Below are 26,157 nucleotides of genomic sequence, written 5' to 3' on the forward strand. Positions count from 1 at the left end.
CTTTTTCAAATTGATTGAAAAGTAAGATCCTTGCCTGAGGTAATCTTTAACATACAGGATCTCAGGAAGGACATAACTTAGTCACCTATCAGTGCTGTAATACTTTGGTAAGTTTTGGAAAGTTAAATAATGTTGCCATCCAAAAGACTTACTGTGTTCTAGAATGTAAGTAGACGTCCTATCTATCCTAAATACTAAGAATGCACGTGTAATGACAGCTTAAAATGTCATTTCAACTTTTTTTCTCATTTGGCATTCATGTGATGGCTAAGATTCCTCTTTTGCCAGTGTTCTAGGAGCTTGTAATTTACTAGCTTGTTAAGTGAGAACAAGCCAAGACCCTATTGTATGTTATTATTGTAGCATTAATAGTAGCTGTCTTACATCAAGTAGAAAGAACTTGCTTCCTGGTATCTCCAGGGAGCAGGTGGTGGAAATGCTGCTTTATGAAGGTAGCTTTTTTCTGATATGAATGAAAGTTGAGTTTTTGTTGCCTTGCCTTCCCATCCTGGAACTCTGCACATGCACCAGAACGCATGCAGAAAGCAAACTGACAGATCATGACAGAAAGATGAATGTACTGCTAATTTCAATTGAATTTGCTATGTTAGGATTTCACTGCCCCCAGTGAACTTATTTAAAGTGCCTCTTCTACTTTAGTAGAATGTTTAGCTTTGTTAGTGAAATGGAGTTAATGTTGTTTGTGGACAGTCTGCTAAATAAGTGTAGAATAAAGAACACTAATAAATCATGGTTCAGTATTCTGCCAGTATGTTTCTAACTGCAGACTAAAAGTTTCCTTTAGAGGTTGGGTTTGAAACGAACTGGAAGTGGTATTCAGCTAAACTTACCTCTTCTGAAGCCTTAAAGGATTAATCATTGATCAGATCTGTAAGTTCTACTTGTAGGTGCTTGTTTTTCATCACTATATTCATATGAGGCCTCTGAAAGACTTAATCACTGTGTCACAGTTACTTCAAAGGAGTTTCCCAATCCCTGTGTTTCCTTTAGTTAAATGCTTTATGCAAATGCATAAATTTGCTTGGTGCAAATTTTTGTGTTTCATTTCTGTTTGCTTTCCCAACGTGTAAATTCAATGACATATTTGTAGGCTCTAGAGCAGCAAGTCATGTTCTGTGATTTTTATGATTCACTTAATATATTCCAATAGACAGAAAATAAAAAGTTTACTTTCTTCTGTGCTACAGCGTGTTTTCCTCTAGGAACTGATCTAACTAGGACAGTGCACTGCCTTTCACTAACCTGTGGGCCATATCTGAGGCAAAGTTTTACAGAGAAGGTTAGCAAAACAATCTTCACTCTGACTCAAAAGCCGTGCATTCTAAGAGCAGACATACAAACTCAGCTCTTGCAATTGCAGAAGTTGTAAATATGTTGATTTGGACTGTGTGGACAAAACTAGTAAATGGAAAATCCTGTCAGAGGTAAATATTTTGGTAAAAAAGGGGTAATCATATTGGGCCGAATTGTCTTCATAGAATTTACATAAAAAGTAACACTGGATAAAACATACAGCACATTCAGGAATTTGTACACTGATTCTCCGCTGATTTCTATTTCACTAAGAGTATAAGAATAGCATATTTAGTAATTATGCATTTTAAATTTGCTGAATTGAACTCTTAAATTCATCTTAGAGCAGATGTATTCATTTACAGGGACAGAGCAGGAAAGTCTTCCTTTCCACATATATCACTGTTTTCTTCTCCCCAAAAGCCATGCCAGGGATGCTGACTTTCAATATCTGTAAACATTTATCGTACAAGATAAGGCTGCTGATGGTAATGCACAAAATTCCTTGTTATTTGTTCTATATTTCTTGTTCTTAATCTTTAGAATGTGAATATTGACATAGGTAAGCATACAGTTAGTATGACTTGGCAATGACTTCTGCTGTGTAAAGCAGATGTTGGAGTCAATTATTCTTTTGACTGTTGTTGTAAAGAAAAAAATTATCTGTGCAGTGTTTGAGGGGCTGGAAGATCCAGTCCACTGTGTTTCATGGAACTGTATGTGTGACTAAATGTACATGCTGCCTTGATATTATTACTACATGATTTTGATATATGTCTTTTTTCAAGTAAATTAAAATTACTAAGAATTTCTGGTTTTCAGTGATTTACCTGACTCAAGTAAATTTCCTGGTCCTGGAACTTGTTCTTAGAAGTGAAAGGTGAGTTTTGTTTGTTTGGTTTGTTTTTTAAACAACTGTATGTAATTATTTGAGTCCTGAATAGAATGCTAATAAGGCTTTATGCTAAGAAGAATAATCCAAATGGATGTCTAAGCACAAAAGGTGGTACTAGGGCAGACTGCCCAGAAACATGATTTAGGTCTTTGTCTAGCCAATAGATATGAATAGGTAGGATGTTTTTGGAATGGTTTATACATCCTAACTAGTTGGTGTTTGCCATTAGGAGATATTTCTTTGGAAACTGGTTATTTGCATTTGACAGTCTTTCATTGGACACCATCTGCCTGTGTGGTTTGACTTTGCAAGTGGCCAGAATCCTTTTCTAGCAGATGGGTATAAGTTTAGGCATACCAAAGAACCACTAAATGCTGCATGGTTGAGTAGGTGGGATAAGATCTGTATTTGTTTATTACTCCTCTATTAATTTTGAAAATGCTGGCGTAGATTATGCAACCCCATAGGTAAGATTTTGGCATCTTTGGTCACTATTAGTCTGCAAAGGAAAAAAGTATTAAACATTAATATTTAAAACAGTCTTCACAGTGTTCCTATTTGCTAAGATTGGTGGTTGTTGATTCCTGCCAAATGTGTGTTGCCTCCCTGAGCAGATTGAAATAGATCAAACTTGTAGAGGAACTTGTACATCCTAGGCCCACATTCCTGACTTCTGAGTGTCATAAACATAGGAAGCTGGTATTCCTTGGGACACAAATACATGCAACTGTGTTCTGAAATTACACACTAGGAGATTAGGTGGTAAGTTCTGTAATACCTAAACAGTAAATCTTTGGTGTATTCTGCATGTTTTCAAAGTTCACTCCTCATTCCATTGCCTAGCTGTAAGTGAAAACTCATTGAAATAAGAGGATGGGGGTCAAATGGTGCCCGTTAATTGTGGCAATACTGTTTTCCTGGCAGTTTTGAACAGAGTCTAAAGAGGCATGTGCTATCCCATAGTAATGCTTTACTAAAAGTATGCCACCTCAGTGAGTGACAAGGCTGAATGCATAACAAAATGCAGGGTTATTTTTTGCTAAGGAGCAATGAGTATCATAATGTAAAGGGTGTCTCTACAGGGCAGCCCAAAGGTTCTGTCTAGCCCATTGTCTCATCTCACAGTGGTTAAAAATGTGACAGGGGAGAAGCAGCATAACAGGGCAAACATGATGGTATTTCTTCCAACAGCCTCAAAGTGCTTCGATCACTTGATCTTCCAGCACCGTTCTAAAAAGCAAACGTTTTCTTTATCATAGAATCATAGAATTGGCTGGGTTGGAAGGGATCTCAGAGATCATCAAGTCCAACCCTTGATCCACTACCGCTGCAGTTACCAGACCATGGCACTGAGTGCCACATCCAGTCTCTTTAAATATCTCCAGGGACGGAGAATCCACCACTCCCCTGGGCGGCCCATTCCAATTTCTGATCACCCTCTCCGTAAAGAAATTCTTTCTAATGTCCAACCTAAACCTCCCCTGGCACAACTTGAGACCGTGCCCTCTTGTCTTGCTGAGGGTTGCCTGGGAAAAGAGACCAACCCCCCCCTGGCTACAACCTCCTTTCAAGGAGTTGTAGAGAGTGATGAGGTTTCCTCTGAGCCTCCTCTTCTCCAGGCTGAACAGCCCCAGTTCCCTCAGCCTCTCCTCATAGGACTTGTGCTGGAGTCCCTTCACCAGCCTAGTTGCCCTCCTTTGGACCTGCTCCAGGACCTCGATATCCTTCCTGAACTGAGGGGCCCAGAACTGGACACAGGACTCGAGGTGTGTCCCCACACACCTCAGCGCCGAGTACAGGGGGAGAATCACTTCCTTGGACCTACTGGCCACGCTGTTCCAGGCCAGGATGCCATTGGCCTTCTTGGCCACCTGGGCACACTGCTGGCTCATGTTCAGCTTCCTGTCAATCCAGACTCCCAGGTCCCTTTCTGCCTGGCTGCTCTCAGCCACTCTGTGCCCAGCCTGGAGCTCCCCATGGGGTTGTTGTGGCCAAAGTGCAGGACCCGGCACTTGGCCTGTTGGAATCAGCCCAACTCTCCAGTCTGTCCAGGTCCCTCTGCAGAGCCCCCCTGCCTTTCAGCTGATCGACACTTCCCCCCAGCTTAGTGTCATCTGCAAATTTGCTGATGATGGACTCAATCCCCTCATCTAAATCATCTATAAAGATATGAAACAGAACTGGGCCCAACACTGATCCCTGGGGGACACCACTAGTGATCGGCCACCAACTGGATGCAGCCCCATTCAGCACCACTCTCTGGGCCCGGCCCTCCAGCCAGTTCCTAACCCAGCACAGAGTGCCCCTCTCCAAGGTGCCCCTCTCCAAGCTGTGGGCTGACAGCTTTTTCAGGAGAATGCTGTGGGAGACGGTGTCAAAGGCCTTGCTGAAGTCCAGGTAGACCACATCCACAGCCTTCCCCTCATCTACCAGGCGGGTCACCTGATCATAAAAGGAGATCAGGTGGGTCAGACAGGACCTGCCCTTCCTAATTCCGTACTGGCTGGGTCTAATCCCTTGTCCATCCTGTAGGCGCTGTGTGATTACCCCCAGGATGATCTGTTCCATAAACTTGCCAGGCACTGAGGTCAGGCTGACGGGCCTGTAATTTCCCGGGTCCTCCTTCTGGCTCTGTGTATTAGCGCCAACTTCCAGTCATCTGGGATGTCCCTGGTGAGCCAGGACTGTTGGTAGATGATAGAGAGAAGCTTGGTGAGCTCTTCTGCCAGCTCCCTCATCACTCTTGGGTGGATCCCATCTGGTCCCATGGATTTGTGGGGATTCAAGCAATTCAATAGGTCACTGACTCCTTCTGGATTACAGGGTGGCTGTTCAGATACTTGTTTCTTTCTACAAGCTCCAGAAGCCAGCTGTCCTCAGGATAACCTGTCTTACTGTTGAAAACTGAGGCAAAGAAGGTGTTAAATACCTCGGCCTTTTCTTCATCTTTGATAACTATATTCCTGCCTATGTCCAGTAGAGAATGGAGGTTTTCCCTGCCCCTCCTTTTGCTACTGATGTATCTGTAGAAGGACTTTTTGTTATCCTTCACAGAGGTGGCGAGATTCAGTTCAAGTTGTGCCTTTGTCTCTCTAATTTTCTTTCTACACAACGTAACTATATTCCTAAATTCTTCTTGAGTAGTTAGCCCTCTTTTCCATAGTTGGTAGGCTCTCTTCTTTACCCTAATTTCTTTCAAAATCTCCCTGTTCAGCCAGACCGGTTGTCTTCCCCGCCAGTTTGCCTTTCGGCACACTGGGACAGCCTGCTCCTGTGCTTTCAAAACTTGCTTCTTGAAGTACGTCCATCGCTCCTGGACCCCTTTGTTTTCAAGGGCTGTTTCCCAGGGTACACTCTGAATCAGTCTTCTGAATAGGCCAAAATCTACCCTCCGGAAGTCCAACGTAGAGGTTTTATTGACCGCCCTCCTTGCATCACTGAGTGGTGAAAACTCTATTATTTCATGATCACTGTGTCCCAGATGTCCACCGACCACCATATCTCTCACCAGCCCCTCTCTGTGAACAGGTCTAAGGGGGCTCCATCCCTGGTAGGCTCATTTACCAGCTGGAGCAGGAAATTATCCTCTATACACTCTATGAATTTCCTAGACTGCCTCCTCTCTGCTGTGTGGAGTTCCCAGCAGACATCCAGCAGGTTAAAGTCACCCACGAGAACAAGGGCTGACGATTTTGAAACATCCGCCAGCTGCCTGTAGAATAATTCATCACCCTCATCATCCTGATTGGGTGGTCTGTAACAGACTCCCACCAGGATATCAGCCTTGTTGGCCTTCCCCCTGACTGATCCACAGGCACTCAACCTTATCGTTACTGACTTCAACTTCTACGAAGTCAAGAGACTCCCTAACATATAGAGCTACCCCTCCACCTCTCCTACCCTGCCTGTCCCTTCTGAAGAGCCTGTAGCCACCCATGGCAGCACTCCAGTCATGGGAGTCATCCCACCACGTTTCCGTGATAACAATTACATCATAGCTTTCCTGCTGCATGATGGCTTCCAGCTCCTCCTGTTTGTTGCCCATGCTGCATGCATCGGTGTACATGCACTTCAGCTGGGCTGCTGATTTGGCTCTTAACATGGGCTTTCCACCCTTGGGCTCCTTTCTGGAGAGCCTGGTTTCAACCCCATCCCCCTTCAAACCTAGTTTAAAGCCCTCCTTATCAGCCCCTCCAACTTATAGGCTAGAGTCCTTTTGCCCTTGCTAGATAGATGAAGCCCATCTGGCTTGAAGAGACTAGGTTTGATAAAATTTAGCCCATGCTCAAAAAACCCAAAGTTCCGCTGGTGGCACCAATCCCTTAGCCACCTATTAATATGATAGGTTTTCCTACTCCTCTCCTCATTCATCTCTGCTAATGCAGGAATTGAGGTGAACACCACCTGTGCTCCTGACCTATCAACTAAACGACCCAATGCCTTGAAATCCTTTTTAATTGTCTTAGTACTTCTTCCATTAATGCCATCACTGCCTGCCTGGACTACCAACAGTGGATAATAATCAGAAGGCCGAATTAGCTGGGGGAGTCTCCTACTAATATCCCTCACCCAGGCCCCAAGAAGGCAGCAGACCTCCCTGTGGGATGGGTCCGGCCAGCATACAGGGCCCTCAGTTCCCCTCAGAAGGGAGTCACCAACTACAACTACTCTTCTTTTTTTCCTTGTAGCTGTAGTTGTAACCCATCTGGTAGACAGGGGGCGAACAGGAGACCTTCGAGACACATCTTCCTCTCGTCTGTCCTCTGCCTGGTTCTTTGAGTCCAGGGCCTCATATCTGTTCTCTAAGGGCACCTGCGGAGACAGTGCAGGTTGGGAGGGGATTCTTTTGCCTCCCCGATGAGGGACCCGCTTCCATTCCCTCCCATGCACCTGGTTTGCTCCAACTGCCTGATTGGCCTCATCTGAGATCACCAGCAGAAGCTGGGGGAACTCTTCGCAGCCATTAATAGTCCTCTTGGCAGTGCTGGGTACTGCCTCCTTATCAACTGATTGATTGGCATCGCCTGAGACCACCAGCAGAAGGTGGAGGAGCTCTTCACAGCCATTTATAGCTGTCTCGGCAGTGCTGGGTGCCACCCCCATATCAGCTGATTGATTGGCATCACCTAAGACCACCAGCAGAAGGTGAAGCAGCTTTTTGCAGCCCCTTATAGCCCTCTCAGCAGTACTGGGTGCTGTGCCCTTATCAGTTGATTGATTGGCCTCACCTCAGACAACCAACACAAGGTGGGGCAGCTCTTTGCAGCTAGAAAACTAGCTCATTCACTTATTTCAAATCTTCTAAAAAGATCTAGCTTTATGTGATTCAAGCTAATTTCTCTGCAGAAGCAACAAATGAATTTCTCCACACTGTCAGTGATATAGATATTTATAGACCACTGTTGCATCCCTCCTAAGTCCTAGCAAGGGACTGTTTGCCAAGCTATTGCCTGTGGAGAAAGTATTCCAGTGTTCTTTGGCCATGTTACTTTCCAGTGAATATTTTCTCACTGTGCAGCACCTTTCCTGAGATAGAGTGAATGTAGATTTAGTAGTGTCAGAAAGGAGCTTTCTCTGTTTTGTCATTTTATTTCCCCTCATAACAGTATTAAGAGTGATTACTCTATTTCAAACATGGAGGCAGGGGTGGTTTCAGAGTTGTTTTGTGCATTTATAGGGCAGCTGGCACAGCCCAAGTCAGTAAGGAACTGCTCAGTGCAACAACCTTGTGAATAGAAAGTTGTATGCTTAATGCAAACATAGTCCCCCATGACCTGCTTTCCTCCTCTAAATGCACTGAGTCAAGTGGATTTGATTCCAGGCTGCATGTTTTTGTTAGAAGAGAATTTGGTTCAGTTTGTATGCCCGGACAGTCTATGTGTTTCCTTTAATAAAATGCTTCGAAGGTGTTGGATTGAAGATGAAGCTTAAGATTGAACTGGTTTTGCTTTAATAAATACTGTTTCAATGCCACTATGGTACATGTAGGAAGATAAATTGTTAAGCTGGTAGTGAGTTACATTTATTATACTGAGATATAATTCTTCCTTTGCATGATTTCAGCAAAGAGATCTATAATAGGCATAGATTAGTGCACAAACTCCTGGTAAGGCTGTGAAAATAAAGATCAGGTTCACTATGTTAGCTTTTTTTTAAATTCCAGGTGTCTTGATTTGGGGCCAAAGCTAATGCTATCTGCCAGTTATCTCTTTGATGTTCAGTCCCAGTGAGAGTGTAGAATAATAAATACTATCTCTGTACTCACTGGTCTCCTAATTCCAGTGGATTTCTGTGGATTACAAAACAGCTCCTGTACAATGATTCACTCAAAGGACAGTACTGCTGAAAGCCAAATGTGGACAGATTCCAGACTTTTGATCTCTCAATAAGCATCTCTCTTGAATTCCTTACTGCACCCTCTTTAGAATAGAAATCTGTACAAGAAAATGCTGAGGAAAAAAGAAGCCAATGATTAATCACTGCATTTGAACTGGACTTAAATTACAGTTAAAATAGTAACTTAATGCATAGGGCTATTTTGTTTTTTTCTTGTTGTTGTTTTTGGTGTGTTTCGGTTTTCTGTGTGTTTTGTTTTGCTTGTTTGGTTTATTTTGGTTTTGTTTGGTTTTTTGTCTGCTTTTTTCTTTCTTTTTTCTTTCTTTTCTTTCTTTTCTGTCTTTCTTTTTTCTACAGGAGAAACAAAGACTTGCATTGGCATTTTTTAGGACAAGTGTTAAACACACTTATAGCTGTGCGGCCATCTACTGCAGACAGAAGGCAACTGTTCCTGCATACATGCAGGCATACAACTGTCTGTCACAGACCTGGTTTTCTTTTCTAATTTAATCATAAAGACAGTTAAGTAAAGTAATTTACCTTTGTTAAACCATCGGTTATCCCATGTTAAATATCATCAGTTTAATACATCATTGCTTACGATAGTACACTGTTCAAATCTAAAGTTGCTTTGACATGAGTCTGATAGCAGTGACAGAGGGATAAGGTTTGGGCCAAAAGATTAGATAACAAAGATTTCTCTCTTGAATAATAGCTATTGTTTCTTAAAAATTGGGGTTATTGCTTGGAAACAATAGCAGTAGCCTGAGTATGTTGTCACTGAAAGTGCTAGTGCTTCATTTCCGACTCATTTTTTGCTTAGAGCTATTTCCCACCATTTGTTTGTCAGGTTTTCAGTTCAGACGATTTACTTAGGAATAACACTGAGGATAGTAGGAACACACAGCCTAATAGTGTTTGCAGGTGGCCAGAGATGTGCTAACAATGCTCCAGTGTCATGGTTATTGGTCTTATTATTTGAGAACAAGAAGAACCGAGTGATTATTGAATAAAATGCTGCATGACAAACATTTGTTCATAAAGCTGGGCACGGTTCAGATGATTGGTGATTGTTTCCCTTTCTACTGCTGCTTCACTGGAGAATTATGTGGGCAGAGTGCTATCCTGAAAAAAGCTTTGCATGAATTGAAGGGGCCCTGGGGCTTGAAAGATGTCAAATGTAATGTCAAATTCTCCCTCTGGTTAACCAGTTAACAGAATTGGTAGGGAAAAAAGGCCCTGTTTGGAATTAAAGGAAAAGAAACTCGTGTTTCATACTCAGCTTTGTATACTGTTACACTGTTTCTCTGTATTTGGTTCTTAAGACAAAAAAAAAAAAAAAAAAAAAAAAAAAAAAAAAAAAGGATATAAGGAAACAGTCTCATCTTTTTTATTATTCCACTGAAGAAAGTAAAGCAAACATAGTAAGAAGAAAATAGGAAAAAGTAGCCAAATGTGTAACATATGAAAAGCCACAATTTTTCTTTTGAAAGGGAACAAAAACTTGCATAATAATTGTTTTTTTGTTTTCCTTTGATAAGAACAAAAGTCTGAAGGGACTTTTCAACCAGCTTTTCTGCCGAAGAGCCCGCGTGGGGGAAAGCTGTGATTCTCTTAGAGAAAGTGCTTGAAAGTACATTTACCTTTTCTTGAAATATGGCAGAGGGTTTGTGAGAAGAGATGTACTGTACCTGTCGATAGAGTAGTAGTCATTCTTCAGTACTAAAAGATTGCTTGAAATATTGAGAGAAATTTTGTGTGTTGGATTGGATGACAGTGGTGTGCCAGTACAACGTGTGCCTGACTCCCTAGTGAGTACAATGTGCAGTACCTTTTAAGGGACTTTTCCAGAGGATGGTTATACTGCAGACCATATTTGTTTCATGTCTAGCCAGACTTTCTAGTCAGTTATAAGTTCCTGTAGTGAAACAGAAAATAAACTTCAGTTGAGAAGTATCTACAGGTTATAGAAAGGCTATTGCATGTATAAAAAAATAGATATATAAATTATATATATAATAGATATAAAATATATATATTATATTATATATATCATTATATGTTATATATAGTATATATAAATAGATATAAATATATATAATATATATTATGTTGATTATATATATATTACTATATATGTATATATATAATATAAAATAACTTTATTTACCCAGAAGAAGCTCATAAACTGAAAATCAAGTCTTGTTCTTTTTTGTACAGCCCTTTCAAATAAAGGTGCTCTTTTCTACCACAGGGAGAATGGGATATTCAGATATTGTTTTATTATCCCAAGAGGTGTGGGAGGAAACATTTCTTGTTAGACAAAGGATTATTTTGTGAAGAAAGGTGGAGGATATGTGGGAAAGAGCAAAAAAGAGTAGGGGTGAACAAATTTTCTACAGAATGTGTTTTTCTTTGCCCTCCTTATTAAATTATATAAGAATTTTCTGCATAGGAGATTTTTTTCTGTCAATCACTTAATTAGAAAAAGGCAAGTAAAGGCAATAAAATGATCACTGTCTCCTTATTCCATTCTTACAGGTTTTTTTGATAATAAACTAGAATAATTTATTCTGCTGATTCTTTATATTGAATGACTATAGAAATACGGTCATAAATCATTGTTTTTTGCTAAGGTTTTAGCCGTGCAATAGACATGATATTTCAGTCTTAATTTCACTAGAAATACAAATATTTATCACTTCACTGAGTGACTGCTGTTGGGATGATGTGGAAAATACACTTGCCTTGAATATTTTGTGGGGTTTCATAGAAGTGGGAGGACAAGTTGTATTGCTTCACTTCATTTTCATGGCAGAAATGAGAACTGGAACATCTCAATTCACATTTCTGATGAGCAGTCCGTTTGTTTGAGCTTTTAGGTGTCGTTCACATCCTTAATTCTAGTATTCCAAGTTAGTAATTTTAGTATGGAATTGTGAGTTGCCCAGGATGTTTTCATCCAGCATTTAAGAGCATATTTAATTTTGCTGATTGAGATATATGAGTTAGGATAGTTGGTGATATTAAGCAAAAAAACTCTATTCCCGTCGCTTAACTGTAGACAATTTATTGAAGTGCCAGCTTGCTTAACGTTTCCTTTATATTAAATAGAAGAAAAGATGTGAACTGGCATGGCAGTTCAGTTTTTCAAACATTTTTCTCACTTTCCAAAGTCTAAGGGAAGTTTTGGAACCATTTTGATGTATCAGTTTAGCACATGGAACTTGGTAGGATGTTTCTAGGCTCCCTTCTTCAGCCTCTGGCCTTTTGTGCCTTCCACGTGCATGCATATTAGATTACCATGGGGAGGAGAGTAGTTTTGACAGAATCACAGAATTGTCATGATTGGAAAAGAGTTCTCAGATCATGAAATCCAACTGTCAACACCCACCTCCCCAACCCCCCAATAAAATCATAGAATCATATCTATATCATGATGTCCATTAAAGCATGTCCTGAAGTCCCTCGTCTACACAGTTTCTAAACACCTCCAGGGACAGTGGCTCCACCATCTGCCTGGGCAGCCCATCCAGCACCTAACTACTCTCTCAGTAAAGAAATTCTTCCAAATATCTAGTCTAAGCCTCCCCTGGTGTAACTTCAGGCCATTTCTTTTACTCCTATCATTTTTTACGTGAGGAAAGATTTTCTTGACATCCATTTCTTTGTGAGTGTGATTTATTACGTTTCTTTCTTTTTTTTTTTTTTTTTTTTTTTTTTAACCAATGGCCTTGCTTAATAGCACACCCTGTGCTCAACATTTGCCTTTAACCATCCATGCCCTTCAAAGCTCTTTATTTTTACTTGGAGGCAGCAAAAAGCCAGGGAAGAAATCTTCATCTGTGCGATTAAAACCTACGAGTTTAAATCCAGCTCTCCACTGCTGTAGCCCTTAAAGCAATGTTAGTGGGGGTAGAGGGGATGGGGGCGGAAATTTAGGTATTTTTTTTTCCCGTCCCAGCGCCGCTCGGTAGCGGGTTCCTGGCGGCGTCCGGCGGCAGCGGGAGGGACGGGCGGAGCCGCCATCCCAGCGGCAGGGGGCGCTCTCGGATTTCCACACTGGGAAAGCGCGGAGGGAGCGGAACCGGGAGCGGAACCGGGAGCGGGACCGGGAGCGGGACCGGGAGCGGGACCGGGACTGTGTTGGGGTTGCTGAAGCTGGCGCCCTCCGAGCCGCGACAGCACTCAGCCCAGAAAGGCTTCCCTGGAGGAATAGCAGCTGCTCACCGGCGGATGGGGTTGCTTGAACGCTGCATTTTTCGCAGCTGAATTTTAAGGTGAAACGGTATTTTGGCGATATCGTTAGTTTCTTCTGGTCTGTGTAACCCTTGTTCCCTGAGAGAAATGAAATTCGGTAATTTCGGAGCGTTATAATGTGTAAATAAGTACCTTCATATGCTTTTCCCCCTGCGATGCATTTTTGTTGTTAATCACGTTGATGTAGCTTTGATCAACGTTGATCAAAGTTGATGACTTTATTTATTGGAATCATATAATCATGGAATGGCTTGGGTTGGAAAGGACCTTAAAGATCATTTAGTTTCAATCCCCCTGCATGGGCAGGGACACCTCCCACTAGACCAGGTTGCTCCAAGCCCCATCCAGCCTGGCCTTGGACACTTCCAGAGATCAGGCATCCTCAACCTCCCTGTGCAGTTTGTTCCAGTGTCTCACCACTCTCACAGTGAAGAATTTTTTTCCTAATGTCTAACCTAAACCTATCCTCTTCTCCTTTAAAACCATTACCTCTTGTCCTATCAATACTTGCCCTTGTGAAAAGTCCACCCCAACATACAAATTCAAGTAGGTTCAGTCAAGTTCAATAAGTATTGAACTGACTTGCAGCTGCTTATGCAAATGAACCTGGGAATATTTTTGTCTGTGAGTGTTAGCATCCTTAGTTTATAGCTCAGAGATCATCAGAAAACATCACAGTTTATAATCGAGGCAGAGAACACTGGAAAGTTATATGTAAAGAAAATAATCCCCTTAGTGGTAAATTTGCAGTCTGAAATACGCAGCATCCGTGGCTAATGGCAGTCACAATGGGAAGAAGGAAAGGATCTCCAAAAGCCACAGGATGTCCTATGATTTTGTTGCAACAGCAATTTATAATAAACTAACAAGTAAATGAAAATATAAATTAGTGAGTGCATATATTACAGAAATACTGATGTCCTGGGTGTCTATATATGGGTTTTCATCAATCATAAGGCGAAAAAAAATTTTTTTTTTAATAGTCTTGAAATAAAAGAATGGAAAAAATTACTTTTCAAAAATTTTAAATGGCTATTCATATGTTACTACTGATACCTGTGGTAAGAAACATGTTTTGAATTAAGCATTTGGCCCTGTAATGGTTAAATACAGGGATTTCAACAGTGCATTAGTTATTCTCTTGCTTGAAGACATGCTATTAATAACATTTTCTGTCCAATTCTCATATCTTCTCAATACTAAACTTACTTCATGGTAAAATATACTCCAATTCACCTAGTAACAGATTCACTTTAAGTATCTGCCCCCAGGAACTCTTACAGAGCAGGAGGACAGAGCTGGGGAATGTCACATTTCCAGCTCTTGAGTTTAAGTTATATTAAAACCTGTCAGTCTTTCCCTGTAGAAAGCAAAATGAAACCAAAACAAATTGAGCTGAAAATCTATGAGTTTTTTTTCTGTTCTAAGTAAAACCTGAGGGTTTATATTTTTTTCTCTTAAGTCCTCATCTGACAAATTTATTTTTCAAATAAAAACTTAGACTCTAAGGCAAAACACATTTTTCCCTAGGGTTATAGAGATGGGGAAAGGGAATATAAAAACTCTTGTGTTCAAAAAACTATTTTTTTTTTTTTTAACGTGCTGGAGATTTAACTTGATTCATTTTTATCCGGGACTACTTGAGTTACTTTTAAGAGGTCAGATAGTTCAAAGGGTAGGCTATCAGCATTTTCTAAAAGTAAAGGCCATTGACGTTCCTCACAGAATAACTAGAAATGTGGGCACTCACAGGCAGGAGGCATTACAAGCAAAGTAATATGCCTTTGTATTACTTTACCCATAATTTTCCAGTGATTCATACTTTAACTTTGTTACAGGGTTTCTGAATTTAACTTCTGCTTTAAAAGAAGTGAATAGGAAGAAAGTCCAAAATAGATAACACTCTCATGTGGCAAAGAAACTGAGCAAACGTCTCACTTCTCTGCTTTTTCTGATTAATACAGGGAAAAATTAATACCTAGTTCTGAGTTGTTTTTTTTAAAAATGTTTTCTTTTGACTCAGTTTGAATCTATCCTTAGGATGGAATGGAAATCATGCCTTGCTTGCAAAAATGACTCCTCTCCAGTGCCATCCAACAGCAAAACATCTCAGCCCCCTGCAGAGAAGTCTCCATATTCACAAGAGTTCTTGCCATTGGCAGTGCTGCAGCAAGTGGTGGTCGTGAAACCCAAGTTGCTGACAGGCTGGAACTGCCTGTGAATTCGTGGACAAGTGGTTCATGATTAGACCATTGTGTAAGTCACTTGAATCATGTTCCATACTTTGTTCGGTGTGTGGGCTGGTGTGTGGAAATTACATTGTTTAATTAAGGGCTATTCACTTACCCACTGCTTTCTTATGTGTCACGGTTTAACACTGGCCCGGCAATTAAACTGAGTAACAGACGCTCTCTATTAACCCCTCTCTCCTCCCTGATAAGAAAGGAGAGAGAATAAGGGAGAGAGACTGGGCTGATGTAATTAAATATTTGTGCTCGTGCTTCTGGAGTGACTTCTTTGTTTTTAGGGTGCTTAAACTATGGCAAATGTGAGGCCCTCATTGATCTTGTGTTGTGAGGAATGTATCAGCTTTGTCTAATACTCTAATGTATATTTTGTATGCGATTTGTCAGACAATAAAAATTGAATACGCCAGACATCTGTGCCCAAGAAAAAGAGGGAGAAAATTACTATTTTTCAAAATTACTTGTGACTACTTTCCCAAAAGAAAAAATTAAGAAACTCCAGAAACCCAGTGAAAGCTGGTAGGGTTTTTTTGTTTGTTTCATTTCCGTTAAACTACTTTTAAGCAACATTTGCTATTGAGATCTCTGTGTGGCATTTCCTTTGGTTTTTACTCAAACACAGCAAGCATCATCAACAGATGTGGTGGACTAAGATTAGTATTAATCCACAGGTGTAAATGCTGTTCCTGAGACCACTTTAGAGTGTGACTTGTTACTTTAATTTCTTTAATACCCATTTTGTTTTCCATGTAACTGCAATGGTGCTTCTTGTAGCTTTTCAATCAACTTTTTCTAAATTTATTTTAGAAAGCCATAAACTTATGGGCTAGCTGCAATACATAATGCTGTGTCTAGCCAACCCCATTTTTGCTGTACTATTACAATTTACTTTCACTGCTCTTCAAAGGTACATACTTTAATTCAAATACAACATTGTTTGCACTTGATTTTCTCATTCACTAATAGCCAGATAAGGCTAAATTGTCAGGAAATATATTCTCTGTAAGCATGCTTTTTTGTATTCTTTAAGACAGATGTTCTTGCTAAGTCTTTGAAATTTTAAATTATAAACAAAGCTGCATTTGCTCTACTTAGTCCATTGGTTTAAAGCCATTATACATTTATTGGACTACATGTTTTGGGTTGATGCATGTCTAGGAGGTGAAAAAAAACTTTGAAGTGATGGCAAAAGTTTTAGTACTTCAGATATATTAAGGTACAGTAGGTTTATATTCTAGTTACTAAAATTTCATATATGTAAGAAATTCAGAACAAAAATAAACAACATAGAGAAATCAGTAATTTTCAGCATAATCTTGTGTAATAAGACTGATTTTTATTTTTAGGTTTTTACTATATCAAGATACACATAGCTTTACATTCTGTCACAGTTTAATGCTCGTCTGGCAAGTAACTGAATGACAGATGTTCTCTGCTAATCACCATTCCCTCCCTGATAAAGAAAGGAGAGAGAATAAGGGAGAGAGACTTATGGGTTGGAAGGTAAACTACACAGCTGTAATGAAACAGTAACAATAAAAAGGAAAAATAATTAAATAGTTACAAGTATACAGAAAAACAATACCACATTCCTCCCTCCTACCCCCAGTAATGCTCATGTCACCAATGAGGCTGCAGGGGAGCCCTGGGAAAGTCCAGGTTGGGCTCCTGGAGTCAGCAGCAGTCGGGAGCTGGAGGCAGAAACACACAGATTCAGGCATGGATCAGGACCACAGGCAGACAAAGGGATGGAATCCTCCCAGGATGCCAAAGCAAACAGGGACAGGAGAAGAAGGGCTGAAGGGAAGGGCAAAGGGCAAAGAAACTTGACCCTTGTGATCCTCAAATTTATACCGAGTATGACATATATGGGATGGAATACTCAGTTTAGTCAATGTTGGTCACCGGTCTTGTCCACTCCTCCCTGTAAGAGGGTTGCAGGCGTGACCCCTTCACTCCTTTTCTCTTTGCAGAGCATAAGATGTTCCTCAGAACCGAGCAGTGGCCTTCGTTCTGCAGACCATTCTTTGTCTATAACTATAAACATTGAGTGTTAACCAGTCTTGAGACACTGAGAAACTTGCTGTTAATTTCAGCAAGCACAGCTACTTAGAAGGGACTTAACTGAAAGCAAAATTACAAGACAGAAAATTAATTCCATCCTGCCCAAACCAGGACACGTTTATAAGTACAGAACCTCCCCATAAAATTTGTCTAGACTTAAAGGACAATTTGCTAAGATGCTGACTTTTTTCTCATAAAATTGTATTTTCCATTGTGAAAACTGTGTTCAGAGTTGACTTATGACTTTGTAACAGGATGAAAAGAGAGACTATATTGTATGTGAAATGTACTTTTGAAATGGGAAAGAAGGAAAACATGGATACAGAAGTAGAGAAACTGTTGGCTATCTTACTGTAGCTAACAGTGAAAGGAGCACAACATACTTTATCTGTGTTACTCTTCCTCGTATCCACTCAGGGAAATGGAGACCAAGAACAGGCAGTGTTGGGCCAGCTTTAGTAGATGGGAACTCTAAAAGGCAAGTAGAACTGCTTATTTAGTGTGTTTTTACAGTTAATGATCACTTTCAAAACATGACGTAATCTTTTTGTAAAGCAACCATCCTGATTAAAAGAAATTACTACATACTTCTCCGGGTTTAAGCCAATCTTAATTTCTCTTCTCTGAAAACCCATATTCCCCTCCAGTCTCTTGTTCTTTCTATCAGGTGCAGTACTGGGACATCATGGCCAGGTTTGGATACCCTGTCGTCAGCCTGAAAGGGAATATGGCAATGTCTTTCACCTGGGAAGAATCACAGCTGCTTTCATGAACTGAAATTAACACAAATGAGAAAATGAATACAAGAAAAAAAGCTTTTCTACCACCCTAGAGTGCTGAGCTCTTGTTCAGGTTCTGTTGCTAAGGTCTCCTGCTTTTCCATCTCCAAAGGGTGGAAAACTTCCAAGCTGTGTAATATGGCAGAACTAACTTTCTGCTTTCCCTTGGTCTGCTGATCTGGCTGTTTTGTGGTGGGATCCCAGCTAATGCTGCAATGATTTCATGTTGAGATGGAAAGAAAAGAGGTATGTGATGGTCTTTTCAGTCTTATTAATTCTTATGGTATCTGTGTGGCTTCTTTTAGTTTGTTCAAGCTGTGGTCCTGCCCCAGAGTTAAATGAAAAATTTACTTTTGTCTTTCTTTTTTTCTATAACTACAAGCTTTTCTAATTCTTATGGCTGTAAAGAAATATTTGAAAGAGTTGCTAGAATGTGCTGGAGGATGGAGAATATAATAGAGGATGGAGCTATTTTTCCTGATTTCTCAGAATAATTATTGATGTTTTTATAAAATTATGGAATAGACCATAATGTTTTTCAAAGTGGGCAAATAACCCTTGAAACAGGGATATACAGATGAGGTAAGGGCCTGGAACTTAAGGTTAGGGTATGTGTATTTCTTAGTTTCCCCTTTCCTGCTTGAACCCAAGAAGCTGCCCTAACACACATCAAAACAGACTTTATGCAAACTTGTCTGTTCTGTTTGTTGTCCTCAGACATTTTGTTTGTTCACTCTGTTTCTGAAATTATCAATGCATTCTTTTCTCTACAACCTTATACATTCAGTCACAGCACAAAATGCAGCCATCAGGATTTCATATGATTTTCTCTCTGCTCTTCATTTGCATAGACATGTGAATTGTTATATGAATTTTAGAACTGTGCAGAGAAGGATCCTTTTCATCAAAAATGGCCACTATGTGGGATCACTGAGGGTATGTGAACTTTCAAGATGATAGTGTTTTGCTTACTTAGACAGATATCTGCTTACTTAGACAGATATTCATGGTGGGCATACCTGAGAGGTAGCTGCTTGCTGTAAAAATGAAAGTGAAGCAAGATTTTGAGGTCCTGTTTGCAACACTGTCCTAAGGGAGACCTTATTATGATGTTCCAGTACTTGAAGTGAGGCTACAAAGAAGATGGAGACTCCCTATTTACAAGGATTCACATGGACAAGAAAAAAAGTAATGGGGAGATTCTGATTGAACACAAGAGGAACATTTTTCACTATGAGGACAGTAAGACATTGGAATTTAAACCTCAGCTTGAGGGGGTGCTGAGATGTACCATATAAACAATAATATTAGAAGGGCTGGACCATATAATCCTTAAGGTCCCTTCCAACCTGACATTCTATGGTCGTCCTGCACTGGATTTCCTCTGTAGGAAAGACTTATATAACTTGGTGGAAGACAGAAACAAATAACAAACCAGAAGTTTTTTGATCTGTCCTTTCTGATGTGGAAAATCAATGCTGGGTGTAATCTAGTAGAGAGCTACTTTAGGTTTGTGTTAACTGCTGGCTTATATGCCCTCTGCACTTCAGTGCTGTTGGAGTCTGCTTGCAGTGATGTTGGTTACAAACAGGTGAGAAATGATCTTAAGATAAATGATTTAAGAAAGTTGCAAGAAGATGATAGCAGGGTTAATCTTAAATCTAGGTGAAAAAAAAAACCAAACATGAAAAGCATGGTACAAATGTTTATTATGCCTTTATTGGTGCAAATCCAGACAATACTGCTGTCTTGTTGGTATCCTGGATGAGGAACACAGCTGTACAGAATGATGACTGATTTCCAATGTTATCCTAAGAGATGTAGCATGAGTGGCAACTCATTATTTAGTGCCTGTGTTTAGGAGATTTAGGTACTGGTTGTTCAGCTTAAGAAAATGGACTCAAATTTTTGAACCAAATGGCCATGATGTCCTTTTATAAATTGCTGAAAACCTATCAAGAAAACAATGAGCCTGCAATGAATGATAGTCTAGAGAACAGAACGTGCTCAGATATTTTTTTTAGCCAGTAGTGATGAGACAGTAAACACATGAATAAAAGGTGCTTGTGGCGTGCTTTGTAGATGAGGTTGCAGAAATTCAGATGGAATGTTCCTTGGTTACTTAAACTTTGTCCTTGTAACACCATGCGTTTCTCACCAAGAACAAATGTTTTGGCTAATGTTACTAAGTGCTTTATGTTTTAAATCCACATGTACTGAATACTTTCCCCTCTTTCAGTCTACAGGAAAAAAATCAGTATTAGCATCTCTAGATGAGACAACTACTAAAGAAAAATCACTGAAATATAACATTTAAAACCAGAAAACATGTAATCTTTGCCAGGGCTTTCAGCAGCCTGCCACAGATTTTGTACCAAAAAAAAAAAAATAATTGCTGCTGAAACAAATGTGTGTGGAAGCATTACCATTTTCTTAGTGATGATTTTTTCCAAGTCAGAAGAATGGTGTTTGTTTTTTTAATATCAAATACATCTACGCAGCACAGGTTTTAATCCAGAGTTCTTTGTGTGATTCCACCAGAAATCTGACTTTTCACAATCTCTAACTTGTAATAAATAATTTGAGTAAGAATAGGACATAAAATTGTTGTTGTTCTTCGTACTTCTTCGATTATATCACCAAGTCTTTGAGTAAGCTGTTGAAGAATTCCTATTGTCTTTGTTTTACCAAGCTGCCTGTAATTACTTCATCTTACAGGCTTTGCTTTCCTAAATTAATTGGATGCACTTTTGTTTGTATTTGCTTGTATTTTTTTTTTGAAGGAGGCAGATATAAAGAGCTCAATACACTCTTCTCCATCCTAAGTTTATACAAATAACTTGTTAAATGTTACAGTTATCTGCATTTTTGTAAGAGTTATGCATTTTGACTTTCTTGTGTAAATTTCTTAAGCCAATATAAGTCCAAAAAGAAAATTCCAGAATTTTTCATAATTTTTAAAAGTATATTTCATGGAAGTCAAAACATGGACTTTTTTTTCATAGTAGAAAAAAAAGTGTTTCACTGACAAAATTTCCTGTAAAACAAACCTGAAAACATCCAGCTCTGAGCAGATAACCAGTGAGAGAACTTGTAGGGAGCAAAAGGGATAAAGAAACCTCTTCAACCATACCTAACAGCTAGTCATTTCAAAGCACCATTTCTCTACTTTGACCTTTTAAAATGGTCAAAAAAACCCTTTTAAAAAAAACTTTGATAAAGTAAGCAGCTGTAGTAGTTCTTTCAACAATGCCCATGCCCTCCCCACTGACAGGAAAGGAACTTGTGTACTTCTGACTCAAGTGTTGCTCTTCAGTGTAAATTGATGTTGACTGCATTTCTCTGGCTAAGACAATGTTCTATAAACTGGGACAGCTGGGGCCTCAGTGCTTATTCTGTTTGTTTGTTGGTTTGTTTTGTTTTATTTGTTTCACTGTTGCTATGAGGACGGTAACTGCGAGGAGAGAAGTAAAGTATGAGCACCATAAACATCTTTACCAGTGTGTTGCATCTGTAATATTCATATTTCTTCTATTCAGTGGGAAAGGCAGATGAATGCTAATGCATAAAAAGCACATCTTCACAGGGCTCTGGAAACTTTTCAACCATTATTATTTTTCTGAATGTTCCCGGCGAAATTCTAAGAACTGCTACAAAAATTAATATCGGTTGTGGTTAAATTTAAACCTTGAAAGTCTGAGGAAGTTCCAGGAAATAAGGAGAAAAGCTACGATTCCTTCAGCACTTAAACAGAATAGACAAAATAACCTAGGTAACTGGGCTGGTTGCCTGGACACTGACACCAGGCAAGATGATTGAGACTGATACAGGATGCAATCAGGCAGTAATGTTAGCAAAGCTAATGCCAGTCAGCATGGTGCTATGGAAAGCAGGTTGCCTGTTGTATTTTCATTTGAATTAGATTGCAAGTGCTAAATGAGATCATCTTTGCTTAGGTTTATGTGAGACATAGGGTTTGGATATGCAGTGTGAATTTCCTTTAAGTGACCTATATGCACACAGCAGATGTGGAATAAATTAGAATTACGTCAATACATAGAAAAATAACTGTTAATGAAGAAGTATTCAGTTATGTGGATATTTTCTAATGGAATTCTCTGGATTTGATCTTGATAATTTTTTTTTTTTTTTTGAGAATGAATGTGTTCAGGAAGAGGAAGCATAAAATCACTGCTGGTTTAAAGCGTGGGGGAAATGACAAAAAATGGCACTGTGTGCTTGGGAAATGGAGAATTCAGAGTACTTGAAAGCAGTTGTGTTTTAAGATTCAGTGTATTAGCAATAATCACTGCTTAGGAAAGTATTTCTGGAGGCTAAATGTATGTGTTACATTGACATAGAGATCTCTAGGTAAATATGTCTGTAAATGTGTTCATAAAAGCATCAGTGGCAAATATCTGATTAAATTTTCTTTTAAAGATGTCTATTTTTTATTACTGTATGCACTGTGAATTGCCTTTTCCCTGATGTGTGTGTGTAAGACACAGCTCACTAGGTTAGAATGCCTTTATTCATTAGACAGTAATTAGTAGGTAACTGTTCAAGCTTATTCACATGTTCTCTTATAGTACCCTTGGTGTAGCCAAAGCTGATGGGCAAATACCAGCTGGATCCTCTGATATGGAGGGGTGTGTTTATGCCCCAGGGGCTGCCAGGCAACTGCTTGAAGATATTTTGGTTCCAGCAGGTGTGTGGGTATCCCTCTGGCTTCATCTCCACGTGGTCTGTTTTACACAGCCCCTTGCTGATGCTCATATGTGCTAATGGCCTTGTATAGTTTGAGCAGAACCTTGTGGCCTGAGTTTCTCAGTCCTTGCAGATTCAGCAGGACCTTTACTTCTGGAGCTTATCAGTCCTTGGGAAATTTTCACACACAATCTCCCTGCAGAATCAAGAGGAAAGGAAGCACGTGTTGTTTGCCTTTCCAAAACCTTCAGCTGCACCATGTGTTTCATTTGCCTCTGAAAATTCAACACCTCCTTTCCAAACAACTTTTATTGTGTTTAGAAAAACTTGAGAACAAGCTGTTCCCCCTCCCCCCCCGAAGCTTCAGAGCCCTTACCTGATGCTTTTGAGAAAAAACCCAACAGTATTTTCTTGTGGCTTTTTTCAAACAATAACAAAAATTCGTAAGTGCTGCAGGCAAATTGGTGGTGTAATTTGTGTAGCTGTATGTGAAGAAGTGCAAAAGCCTTAAGATGTATTAAAGCCTTAGTAGATAGAACATTTTTCCATTTCAGAGAATGAGCAAAAAATAACTTTGTGGAGAAAGGAAAGCTTCATTCTTGCTGGAATTTTTGACTCGTTTGAAGGAAAATATCTCAGTTATAAGTTACCTGTCAGTCCTTCTACTCTGATTTGTTTGCTTACATTTTCTTCCAGATTTTCAGTCTCATCTCAAAATTGGTTTTCGAGTGGTTATTACTTGCAGGCTGCCAAATAATGATAATCCATCAAAAGCCATATGAAAAAGATTGGTAGTATCCTAAAAGGGACTGCTTGTAAGAAACCTTCAAAATTTATGGCAACTGATACATTTTGGATCAGCTCTGTAAGTTCTTGGACTGGGTGAAACCTCATCAAAGGTGGTGCATATTGTGACTTTTCAGATGCTGTTAAACTCTTTATTTAGTGGTTACAGTTACTTTGCTCTAAATATATTCTGAAACACAAAGAACTGAAATGCTGGCCAGAAACAAACCTGTGTGGATTTTGTTTTGACAAGTGACCCAGACAAGCTGCAAAAAATAAAGGGTATGGTCAAACGAGGTGTAGAAATGGCCCTCAGAAACAATTTTGAGAATGCCTTTGGTGTAAGTGCTGCCTGAAAAGGGCCTTGGAACTATGGGAAAATAAATTGAAGCATGCCTTATATTTGCTGAATGTGGAGGAATTTGGGTTCTGGTATGTATGTTTTTTTTAAATCAATTAATTGTGTCAAGGAAATAACTGTACATAAAGGCCTTCCTCTGGAGATTTTCAACCTTGTACTTCAGAGAAGTAAGAGTTACTTATCCAGATTTATGCAGTATATAATGTCCATAAACATCTTCAACTGAGCATTAATGTTTTAAGATTGCATAGTGTTCAGTGAAGTTAAATTATGTGCTTCTGATATACGGAGCCAGGTTATACAACTGAGCTGCAAGAGCCAGCTTAAAATATAGACAGCTTGCAAAAAAAGAAAAAAAAAAGTGAGTATCATAAAGCATGATTTAAATTACCTTGAAAATACTTGCTTTATTATAATTTAAAGTGCCAGTGACAAACTGCAAAGATTAAAATGTTGGTTTTACAGAAAATAAATACAAGCTGCTTCTGAAACCTTTGCCTGGCACAGCTGAGGTGGAAAATGCAATTATTGCTTGTAGTTGATTTAATGTATCTTTGCTTAACTATTTATGATTACTATTATAATTACTATGTCAAGTGGTTTATCATTATAAACCACATGATGTGGAAATAAATAAATTGCTGATAGCAGTGGTCAGAGCAACATGAAATCACTTGAACGCTTGCAAAGGGTTGTACTTCCTGGAAAAGACTTGATAGAAGAAGACAAATCTAAGGCCTCTCATGCCACAAGGAAAGGTGTGCTTTGTTATTGGGGTCTGTCACCTATAAAGCTACTGGGGCCATCAGATGGTAGCAAGAGCAGCTGCAGCATCATTCACTGCCTGTCCTCTTGCACGCCTTCTGACCCGTTCCTGCGGTAAGACAGAATACAGCATTTACCAGTGCCAGCTACTGCGATGACAAAATGACAGGTGACAGTTTGTGGTGGGTGACAATCATGACCAATGGACCAAGTGGGAGCTGCTCCTTGTGAGCAGCTGTTCTGTGAGGCAGCAGAGACAAATTGGCAGGCAGGAAGCAGCAGATGATACAGATTCCCTAATATGCATCTTTCTACAAAATGGACCTATGTCCCTTCTCAAAACAAACAAACAAACAAACAAAAAAAAAACCAAAAAACAAAAAAACAACAACAAAAAAACAAACCCAAAACCAAAATCCAAACAAGCCCAACACACTAAACACCAAAACAAAGAAACCTGAACTAAGGGCAGATTTCTGCCTTATTCAACTCATGTAACAAGATTGATAATATTTCCCCCTTCTGTTTCACGTAAAAAGTGCCTGATTTCATCAGAGCTCTGTTCTGTTTCCTGAACTAGTTGTAACTGTAAGCCTAAATGATGTTTTGTTACATGTTAACATCTGAAATGTGATACAAGTCCTGCATGCGAGTAAGAGTTAGAATACCATCAGCCTCTCCAAAATAATTCCTAAAAAAAACCCCAAACAATATTCATGAGGTTTGGAAAGCAAAAAAAAAATGGGGCATCTAGAGCAGGAGATCTTGAGGAGGTGATTCATGCCTAAATGATGTTGAGGTATGTTAAACACACACAAGTGTTCTTCAGGCTCAGGTTTTAAGCAAATACAAGAGGCCAAACCTGTTTTGAGGACAAATATGAGAGCTTCATGGCAATTGCTTCTGATGTCCAGGGTGGGTTAACACTTAAGGTTATAGAGGTAACACTGTGTTACCCTTCATTAAGGTGTCTTAGTCATTCTGTGACAGCTGTACAGCTGCTTTTGAGTTCAGATGAAATGGGGCTGGTGATGGTGGCTGTGGTTTGTTGGGATGCAGAAGCATCCCTGCACAGCACTGAGCAGGACCAGTAAATCCATGCCTGCATAAAAGAGACTCTTTGAAAAATCTTGTAGATTGGAACTGCTGCCAACAGAAAAGAACTGGTGATTAAAGAAAATAGTCCTTGCCTTTTGATGACTTATTCAGAATTTGTGCAGAAGATGAAGCAAAACATCAAGTGTGCCTAAAAAACAAAATAGATGTTTTCTGTTGGCTGACATTTATTTTTATAATCTTTCATTTGAAGATTTTTTAAACCATTAATGGCTTTAGTCCTGAGTTGCTTGGGACTTAGGGTGACATCATATACTTCATGTGCCTGTAAAAGGAGAAAAATACCCCTGAGATTTGCTGCTTGGTTTGTTGTTGGTTTTGTTTTGTTTGTCTCTTTGGTTTGGTTTTGGGGTGGTTTTGTTTGTTTGTTTGCTTATAAATCTTGTGACAAGTAATCTTTAAATCTATTCACTTTTGCCCAAGATTAACTCAGTAATGTCTTTATGAGAGGTAAGTCTCTGGAAATTCTAAAGAAAAGAAGAATTGTTGAAATTCCATGTGCTCAAGCTAAATACAGGGTCATAAAAA

At 39.5% G+C, this 26,157-nt stretch overlaps 1 long non-coding RNA gene across 2 annotated transcripts in view; it reads left to right on the forward strand.

Moving 5' to 3' along the window:
• LOC139792353 (uncharacterized) overlaps positions 1-26,157 on the forward strand; it is a 414,091-nt gene that overhangs the window by 66,122 nt on the left and 321,812 nt on the right. The gene's annotated exons all lie outside the window — the stretch shown is intronic.

The sequence above is a fragment of the Heliangelus exortis genome, chromosome 2 (assembly GCF_036169615.1).
Source record: "Heliangelus exortis chromosome 2, bHelExo1.hap1, whole genome shotgun sequence".
Taxonomy (NCBI): domain Eukaryota; kingdom Metazoa; phylum Chordata; class Aves; order Apodiformes; family Trochilidae; genus Heliangelus; species Heliangelus exortis.